Here is an 11,084-nt window from a genome sequence, read left to right on the forward strand (position 1 = left end):
TTTTTTCTTACCACATAGTATGTGTTTATTACAGATTAGAAAATATGGATGAGCTAAAACAAAACAAAAACTCACCAATGCCTATACCACAGCCAGAGATAACCAATAACATGATGTAAATATTCCATTTATCTTCTAGATATAAACAGCTCCCTTTTTCTTCCCCAAACAGGATCATATATAGTCGGTCTGAACATTTTTCAGAGCAGTTATTGTTTATACATAAAATTATAAATGACACATCACATTCTATTATATAGGTATGCTATATTTATCTAATCAATTCCTTTTGTTGGACACTTCAGTATCTTCTAATTTCTTCTTTTTTAAACTAATCCTTCTTTTTTATTATCATGGTAGAATATCCATAACAGTAAATTCACCGTTTTAGCCATTTTTAAGTGTACACTCCGTAGCATTAAGTACATTGACATTGTTGTACAGCCATCACCACCATCTGTCTCCAAAACTTTTTCACCACCCCCTACTGAAATCTGTACCCAATAAACAGTTTCCTGCTATCTCTGGTAATCACTGTTCTAGTTTCTATTTCTCTGGATTTGACTATTCTAGGTATTTCCTGTAAGTGGAATCATTTACTTGTATTTTGATTATCTCATTTAGCATAACATCTATGAGGTCCATTCATTTGTATAAGCTAATCATTTTAACTATCCCTACCTGTGATAGTTAATTTTATGTGTCAAATTGATTGAGTCACAGTGCTCAGATATTTATTTAAACGTTATTCTGCATGTTGCTGTAGGATATTTTTGGATGAGCTTTACATTTAAATTCATAGACTTTGAATAAGTAGATTGCCCACCATAATGTATATGGACCTCTATTTAAAGGTATCCAATCAACTGAAGCCTTGGATACAACAAAACTCTGGCCTACACAAGTGGGGAGGAAATTCTGCCCACATACTTCCTTTGGATTCAAATTGCAACTCTTTTACAAGTCTTTAGTCTGCTGGCCTTCTCCATTAGATTTTGGACTCACTAAGTCTCCTTAATTGTGCGAGCCAATTCCTTAAAATAAAGAAAATATACATATATATATATATATATATGTGTGTATATATATTTATATTTATATTGCTCTGGAGAACCTTGACTAATATGCTAGCTAAGAATAAAGTCATCTGCAGTTTTATGATAACCAAGTTAAACTCTTACAAACGAACATAGCAGAATTATTTCTTACTAGTTATCTATTGCTGTACAGCCACTTATTCCAAAACATAGCCATGAACATTTAATGTTGTACACTCTGTGAATTAAGAATCTGGAAGTAACTTACCTGGCTGGTTCTGGTTTAGATCTTCCATAAAACAGCAACCAAGATGATAGTCAAGGCTGCAATCATTTGAGGTTTGACTGGGCGTGGAGGTTCTGATTTAAGTTCACTGGATCGGCTATGACTGGAAATTCCGGTTCTTTGCTGAGTGCCTCTTCATATAATTGCTCAAGGTTTGGCAGCTGGCTTCCCCAGAACATGTGGTCTAAGAGACAGAAAGCAAAACCATACTGAATTATATGGCCTAATATTCTTCTCACATACTGTCGTTATTGCTTTATTTATTCATTACAAGAGAGTCACCAAGCCCAGTTCACACTCAAAGGGCAGGGACCACATAAAGGTGTAAACACCTGAAGGGCCAGAGATATCTGGGATCATCTTGGAGGCTGACTATCACACATACTTAGAGGGAAAAAACCTTTATTTAATATATATGCCATGTAGTTTACCATGGTAATAATCAGGGGTTAGTAAACCACATCTTGGAAGTCAAATCTACTCAAGGCTCATATTCTTATGGTCTTCAAGTTAAGAATGTTTTTTAAATATTATTGAAGGGCTTAAAAAAAGACAAGGAAGAATATATGACAGTGACCATATGTGGCTAGAAAATGTAAAACATTTACTATATGGTCCTTTACAGGAAATTTTTGTCAGTCCCTGTTCACCAGGAACAGTATCTGAGACAATACCAATGTCTTTACAGTTCCCTGAAAAAAGTTAAGCAAATACAAATTTGTTAACTATATTATTTTGTTTTCATTTATATAATATAGCAATGAATCTGTTATTATTGTTGTTTGGTTTTGCTGTTGTTGTTTAAAAATTTTATAATGTTAGGGTGCCTATGTGCCTCAGTCAGTTAAGCAGCTGCCTTCAGCTCAGATCATGATCCCAGAGTCCTGGGATTGAGCCCCACATTGGGCTCCCTGCTCGTTGGGAAGCCTGCTTCTCCCTCCCTGACTCCCACTGCTTGTGTTCCCTCTCTGGCCGTGTCTCTCTCTGTCAAATAAATAAAAACTTAAAAAAAATTTATAATGTTAACTCCCATGAATACTTATGCAGATTGGTATCAACTCAAAAATCAAACCATTCTTTTTTAGGAAGCCCTTCGGTATCAAAGTCATACTAAATTCCATTATTTCTTTAGCAAGGCCAACTCACGAGTGGAATAAGCACAAAAGAACTATAATTAATACTGATCTTAATGTTTTAGAATTCCTTAGCTGAATCCCTCCCTCTACCCTCTGCCATTCTCTTTTTGAGGCTAATGTGTTGATAGAATCTTCTTGTGTTCATTTCTCAGAATGACCATCACACTGTGGATCAAAATTGTTGAAACTTAATTTTTTACTCCACAGAGGTTTATTCCTACATGTCCTAGGTTTCTACACTATATTTCTCTACTGTACAAAAACATAAAGTCAGTCAACAAATATTTACTAAAAACATTACATTAAATATTTTATGTACTGTGGAGATCACAAAGCCAGTATAAGTCAGTTCTGTGGAGAAGAAATGTATGGAAAACTTGTCCAGTCGAGTAGCATACATTTTAAAAGCAGGCCACTGTGTGATGTTTAACCTTATAGTTTTGTCAAAATCCATGAAGATTGGGTGGAGGAGTAAAAATGGTGTAGGAGTAGGAGTAGGTAGGGGGACTCTTAAGTTTGTCTCAACCCTTGAATACAAATAGATAGTTATCAAAACACTCTGAACACCCAAGAAATCAATCAGATATTTGAGAAAACAAATGCTGCAAGTCTACTGGTAGGAAAATGACCACCATTTGGAAAGTAGGAGGTGCAGAGACTTGAATCCAGTGTGATATAGCTAAAGATACAGCAGAAGGTAGGGAGTCTGCTTAAGAAGTCTACTCCAAAGTAGTATAAGCAAGGGAGTACAAAATCAGAACTGTCAGAAGTCTGGGACATCCTGGGTTTAAAGGTGCCCAGGTGGTGAAACAGGGTGAAATCTCAGAAGTGACAGTGTGATCCTCAGATCCCTGGGGTCACAAGAAAAATGGGTGGTGCCTGTGTGCAGCAGAGGTCCCAGGCACAGGAGTGGGAAAGTTGTCTGAAAACAGCAAGTCTAGGTGCCAGCTTTCTGCCCTGTGTTGTCATAAACTGCAAACCACTACACACTCATGCAAATGCTTTCCTGGGAGAGGTCCAGCAAAAGGCAGAAGCATGGCAAGACCCTCTAACCCCACCCCCCCAACCAGGGAAGAACAGTGCAAGTCTGTACCACAGGAGTCCCTAAAAATTTAGGAGTTTTGAAATTCAGTCGAGTGCCTGAGATTAAAAAAAAAACATTCAGTCACAGGCTGAGTGAACACAGAATTCTGAGGGAAACTGGGGAAATAAACATGATTGATTGCTTTTCTGTGGGAGCTTACTGAACAGTGGGGGGCTAATACCATTTATGGCATGGCTCTGATTGGCCCCATGGAAACATCTTTTCATTCATTCATTAGCATTCATTAAGCAAGTAGTAGTGATATAATGACATTGATAATACTATTAACAAAAACAACTTACACACATATACAACCATTTATTAAGCTCTTATTATGGGCTAGACCCACAGCTAAGATTCATTTATTTCATTTAATTTTTAGAAAATCCTGGAAAGTTGATCTTAAGAGTTGGAATCAACTTGTTCAGTCTAAAGTTAGGAAATGGCTAAACTTTTTCAAGATGTTCAGGATATCTATTTTTTTTTTTTGCAACTTCAAATACCATCCTAATAATAATTACACTAAGCAGTCTTTCCGTTTCATGCAAGACAGTGCTCTGGACTCTGGATGAAAGGAGAATAAAAGTCAGCTGATTAGGAGTTCATAGTCCTGTAGAGGACATGACTCAAACTCAGGAAATTATGTTGACACCACATTCATTTTTCTGGGGGTTTTGGGGACTGCCTAAGCCAACGCCTAGGGTAGGGATCCTTAAAGAACTGATCTGAGCTGAATCTTAAGATTCAGCTTAAGAGGAGTAGGCATGAACCAGGTGCAGAAGAGGTAGAAGTATAAATCCATCCAGGTAGATGGACAGCAGGCACCGGAGAAGAGGAGGTACAGAAAGCCTGCTGGAAACTATTCTTCTTAGAATTCCTGGTGTAAAGTCAGGTGAGGCTGGAGCTGGCAGTCAGGACCACTCAAAGAGGGAGGACTCTGAAAGGATTTTGGCCATGGAGATAACCCTGGCAGCTCTTTAGAGGAGAGACTGAAAGAGAACAAAATAAAGTGGGGATGAGAGAAAATGAAGACATCTCAGTCAAGAAATAAAGGGAATCTGACCCAGGTTTGTGGCATTAAGGATGGCACAGAGGCATTGGGCCAGAAATATATTTAAGAAGCAAAAGTGCAACTTGGTGCTTGGGTTTGAGCAGATTGATGGAAAAGAAGGTGTGAAAGATAGACTTCCAAGTTTCTGGCCAGAATGAATGGAGAGGTTATGTTGGCAGAAACCTAACAAATTAATGATATTGACAAACCCCTAGCCAGACTTAGCAAAAAGAAAAGAGAAAGGACCCAAATAAATAAAACTATTAATGTAAGAGAAGTCACAACTAAAACTGCAAAAGAGAATGTTATGAGCAATTAAATGCCGACAAATTAGGCAATATGGAAGAAATGGATGCATTCCTAGAAACATATAAACTACCAAAACTGAAACAGGAAGAAATAGAAAACCTGAACAGATCCATAACCAACAAAGAAACTGAATCAGTAATCAAAAATCTCCCAGCAGATAAAAATCCTGGGCTGGATGGCCTCCTAGGGAAATTCTACTAAACATTTAAAGAAAAATTAACACCTATTCTTCTGAAACTTTTTCAAAAAATAGAAATGGGAGGAACATTTCCAAATTCATTTTTTGAACCCAGTGTTACCTTGATCCCAAAACGAAAGACCCTACCAAAAAGGGGAATTACAGACCAATATCACTGATGAACATCGATGCAAACATTCTCATCAATATACTAGCTGATAGTATCCAACAGTACACCAGAAGGATAATTCACCACGACCAAGTTGGATTTATTCCTGGGCTGCAAGTGTGGGTAAGCTTCTGTAGCTCAATTAGAGTGATACACCACATTAATCAAAGAAAGGACAAGAATCATATGATCCTCCCAATAGATGGTTGGGATTAAAACTCTCCACCATGTAGGGATAGAGGGAACATACCTCAATATCATCAAAGACATCTATGAAAAACCCACACGGGGGCGCCTGGTGGTTCAGCCGTTAAGCATGTGCCTTCAGCTCAGGTCATGATCCCAGGGTCCTGGGATGAGCCCCGCATCGGGCTCCCTGCTCAGCAGGAAGCCTGCTTCTTCCTCGGACATTCCCCCTGCTTGTGTTCCCTCTCTCGCTGTCTCTCTCTCTCTTTCTGTCAAATAAATAAATAAAATCTTAAAAAAAAAAAAAAAAAGAAAAACCCACACAAATATCATCCCAATGAGGAAAAACTGAGAGTTTTTTCCCTAATGCCAGGAACACAACAGGGATGTCCATTCTCACCACTGTTTTTCAACATAGTACTAGAAGTCCTAACCTAGGGAAAGGGAAGGAAAAATAAAATAAGATGAAAACAGAGAGGGAAGCAAACCATAAGAAACTCTTAATTACAGAGAACAAACTGAGGGTTGCCGGAGAGAAAGTGGGTGATAGAACTGGCTGATGGACATTAAGGAGGGCACTTGATATAATGAGCATTGGCTATTATATATAATAGCCAATGCTATTATCATTAAATTGTACCTCTGAAACTAACAATACAGTATATGTTACCTAAATTGAATTTAAGTAAAATATTTTTAAAAAATCTATGAAGACTGGACACTTTTTTTTATAGAATTGGAGGAACTAAAGTTTAATATGTGATTTTGCATTGTTCATCTTTAATATTGTACCAATGGCCCAGGAATACTAAAAATTTAAACATCCCAAATATACTTCCAGTAAGTACCTGATAATTATACATATCATTAAAAATCAAACATATAAACCACTGCTCTGATGATGTCATGAATATTTTTATATTTTCACCATCCTTAAACAGAGGTCCAGCCAATGTAATGCAACTGAATTTCTGAGAAATTAAATCTCTGATTGTTGCAGATGCAATAAATGAAGCCATGAGAGACTATAGGCAGAATGAAAGAAGGGATATTTAAAAATGCCTTTGTGTGTGTGTGATTACATTCAATTTTAATTTCTATATACAATGATAATGATGGCTGTGTTCAGTTCTTTCATAAAACAGTAAATGAAGCACTATACATTCTTTTTAAAATTTTTCTACCTTCTTTCCTTCCTCCCTTCCTCCTTATTTCCTTCCTCCTTACTCCCTTACCCTCTTCCCCTCTCTCCTCCCTCCCTCCCGCCTTCCTCTCTCCTTCCTTCCTCCCTTCCTCCTTATTTCCTTCCTCCTTACTCCCTTACCCTCTTCCCCTCTCTCCTCCCTCCCTCCCGCCTTCCTCTCTCCTTCCTTCCTACCTACCTTCTTTCCTGCCTTCCTCTCTCTCTTTCTTTCAAGGAAGCTCCTTCATTTGGTTTCCTAAGGTACAGCTTTTCTGTATATTAGATGCATATGTTTGTCTGAAACCAAACATCAGAAATGAACAAGATGGTTGTTGGAAATAGAACTTTTTTCTAACCCCTTCAAAATTTAGCTAACCTCCATTCGCACCTTATCAAAACAATTATCTGATACATGTAAAAGTTAAACTAGTATAAGTATAAATGCATATTTGCAGGTTTGCTTGAAATTTCAATCTGATTTGAACACTGGAAATGCTTCTTTAAAAGGTAAGCTTGTTTGTGGTCTTCTTAGGAGAAGATTTAATACCATACACTTTATTTCAGGCAGGAAGAATTTTCTGAAAAGAACACCGAAGAACTAAAGGCATGATGAAGTATTCAGTTCTAAAAGTTCCTAGACAATTTGAAAATGTCAGGACACACATTATTCTGTTTATATTAAACAACCTGTCAGCCCAGCACATTTGTGAAAAATAACAGTGGTTATTTGTTTGGTATTTTCAATGTCTCTACGTTTAACTCAAATGCAATGCAACTCTCTCTACCCAGAGCCCACGTTAAAAAAAGAAACTTCTTTAACATCATGGAGTACTTCCCAGTCACATAACAACATTATTAATGCTTAAATTAGGAGAGAGCTGGTGATAATGTCCTTGCTATAGGCTGAATGTTTGTGTTCCACCATAATTCATATGCTGAAAACTAATCCCCAGTGTGATAGTATTTATAAGTGGAACCTTTCATGGGTGATTTGGTTATGAAAATGGAGCCTACATGAATGGTCTTAATGTGGACAATAGTGCCCTTATATAACAGACCCCACAAAGTTCTCTAACCCCAATTTGCCATATGAGGACACAGCAAGAAGACAGCAACATTTGAACCAGGAAGCAGGCTTTCACTAGTCACCAAATCTGCCAGCAACCTGATCTTGGACTTCATACTCTCCAGATCTATGAGAAAAAAATTTCTTCTGTTTATAGGCCACCTGGCCTTGATATTTCTTTCTATAAGCAGTCCGTTAAACTAAGACAATCCTGTAATACACAGAAGAAAGAAGTGCAGAGGATGAATAGAAAATAATATAACAACAACAACAACAAAAGAGAATCCAAAAAGAAAATGGTCTTCATGTGATATGTAGGGTCTACCTACTGGCAGCATGAATGTACATATACTAGTTATCTTAAAAATACCTGATCTAGGGGCACCTGGGTGGCTCAGTGGGTTAAAGCCTCTGCTTTCGGCTCAGGTCATGATCCCAGGGTCCTGGGATCGAGCCCCACGTCGGGCTCTCTGCTCCGTGGAGAGCCTGCTTCTTCCTCTCTCTCTGCCTGCCTCTCTGCCTAGTTGTGATTTCTCTCTGTCGAATAAATAAAATATTAAAAAAAAAAATACCTGATTTAGGAGGAGTCAAGATGGCGGAGAAGTAGCAGGCTGAGACTACATCAAGTAGCAGGAGATCAGCTCGATAGCTTATCTAAACATTGCAGACACCTACAAATCCAACGGGAGAGCGAAGAGAAGAAGAACAGCAACTCTAGAAACAGAAAATCAACCACTTTCTGAAAGGTAGGACTGGCGGAGAAGTGAATCTAAAACAACGGGAAGATAGACCGTGGGGGGAGGGGCCGGCTCCCGGCAAGCGGCGGAGCAACGGAGCACAAAATCAGGACTTTTAAAAGTCTGTTCCACTGAGGGACATTGCTCCAGAGGCTAAACCAGGGTGAAGCCCATGCGGGGTCAGCGTGGCCCCAGGCCCCGCAGGGTCACAGAAGGATCGGGGGTGTCAGAGTGTCGGAGAGCTCGCAGGTATTAGAACGGAAAAGCCGGCTGCAGAGACAGAGCCAAGGACTGAACTCACAGCTCGGGGTTACCTTGAACTGGTCGCGGGCTGGGTGAGCTCGGAGCGCGGCTAGAGGCTGGGGATACGGGAGTGATTGGGTGCTGTCCTCTGGGGGCGCACTGAGGAGTGGGGCCCCAGGCTCTCGGCTCCTCCGGGCCGGAGACTGGGAGGCCGCCATTTTCATTCCCGTCCTCCGGAACTCTACGGAAAGCGTTCAGGGAACAGAAGCTCCCAAAAGCGAACCCGAGCCGATTACTTAGTCCGGCCGCTGGTAAGGGGGGTGCAATCCCGCCTCGGGCAAAACACTTGAGAGTCACTACAACAGGCCCCTCCCCCAGAAGATCAACAAAATATCCAGCCAGGACGAAGTTCATCTATCAAGGAGAAAGCAGGTTCAATTCCTAAGACAGCAGCACAATTCCAGAGGAGGAGAAAGCAAAGCACGGAACTCATGGCTTTCTCTCCATGATTCTTTAGTCTTGCGGCTACTTCAATTTTTTTTTTCTTTTTTCAATTTTTTTTCTTTTTTCTTTTTTCTTCTTCTGCTAAATTTTTTAAAACTTTTATCCTTTTCTTTTTTAACGTTTTTTGACTAGTTCATCTAAATATATATATTTTTTCTTTCTTTTTTATATTTTTTTATTTGTTTTATTTTTTAAATTTTTTTCTTTTTTTTTCCTTTTTTTTTCTTTTCTTTTTTTTTTCAGAACCTGCTTTTATCCCCTTTCTCCCCCCCACAATTTGGGGTCTCTTCTGATTTCGTTACAGCGCATTTTTCTGGGGTCTTTGCCACCCTTTTAGTAGTTTATTTGCTCCTTCATATCCTCTTATCTGGACAAAATGACAAGGCGGAAAAAATCACCACAAACAAAAGAACAAGAGATAGTATCGAAGGCTAGGGACCTAATCAACACAGACATTGGTAATATGTCAGATCAAGAGTTCAGAATGACGATTCTGAACATTCTAGCCGGGCTCGAAAAAGGCATGGAAGATATTAGAGAAACCCTCTCTGGACATATTAAAGCCCTTTCTGGAGAAATTAAAGAACTAAAATCTAACCAAGTTGAAATCAAAAAAGCTATTAATGAGGTGCAATCAAAAATGGAGGCTCTCACTGCTAGGATAAATGAGGCAGAAGAAAGAATTAGTGATATAGAAGACCAAATGACAGAGAATAAGGAAGCCGAGCAAAAGAGGGACAAACAGCTACTGGACCATGAGGGGAGAATTCGAGAGATAAGTGACACCATAAGACGAAACAACATTAGAATAATTGGGATTCCAGCAGAAGAAGAAACAGAGAGGGGAGCAGAAGGTCTATTGGAGAGAATCATTGGAGAGAATTTCCCTAATATGGCAAATGGAACAAGCATCAAAATCCAGGAGATGCAGAGAACCCCCCTCAAAGTCAACAAGAATAGGTCCACACCCCATCACCTAATAGTAAAATTTACAAGTCTTAGTCACAAAGAGAAAATCCTGAAAGCAGCCCGAGAAAAGAAGTCTGTAACATAAAATGTTAAAAATATTAGATTGGCGGCAGACTTATCCACAGAGACCTGGCAGGCCAGAAAGAGCTGGCATGATATATTCAGAGCACTCAATGAGAAAAATATGCAGCCAAGAACACTCTATCCAGCTAGGCTATCATTGAAAATAGAAGGAGAGATCAAAAGCTTCCAGGACAAACAAAAACTGAAAGAATTTGCAAACACCAAACCACCTCTACAGGAAATATTGAAAGGGGTCCTCTAAGCAAAGAGAGAGCCTAAAAGTAGTAGATCAGAAAGGTACAGAGACAATATACAGTAACAGTCACCTTACAGGCTACTAATGGCACTAAATTCATATCTCTCAATAGTTACCCTGAATGTTAATGGGCTAAATGCCCCAATCAAAAGACACAGGGTATCAGAATGGATAAAAAAACAAAACCCATCAGTATGTTGCCTACAAGAAACTCATTTTAGACGCGAAGACACCTCCAGATTTAAAGTGAGGGGGTGGAAAACAATTTACCATGCTAATGGGCATCAGAAGAAAGCTGGGGTGGCAATCCTTATATCAGATCAATTAGATTTCAAGCCAAAGACTATAATAAGAGATGAGGAAGGACACTATATCCTACTCAAAGGGTCTGTCCAACAAGAAGATCTAACAATTTTAAATATCTATGCCCCTAACGTGGGAGCAGCCAACTATATCAACCAATTAATAACAAAATCAAAGAAACACATCAATAATAATACAATAATAGTAGGGGACTTGAACACTCCCCTCACTGAAATGGACAGATCATCCAAGCCAAAGATCAACAAGGAAATAAAGGCCTTAAATGACACACTGGACCAGATGGACATCACAGATCTATTCAGA

Source organism: Meles meles, chromosome 15, assembly GCF_922984935.1.
Source record: "Meles meles chromosome 15, mMelMel3.1 paternal haplotype, whole genome shotgun sequence".
NCBI classification, from domain to species: domain Eukaryota; kingdom Metazoa; phylum Chordata; class Mammalia; order Carnivora; family Mustelidae; genus Meles; species Meles meles.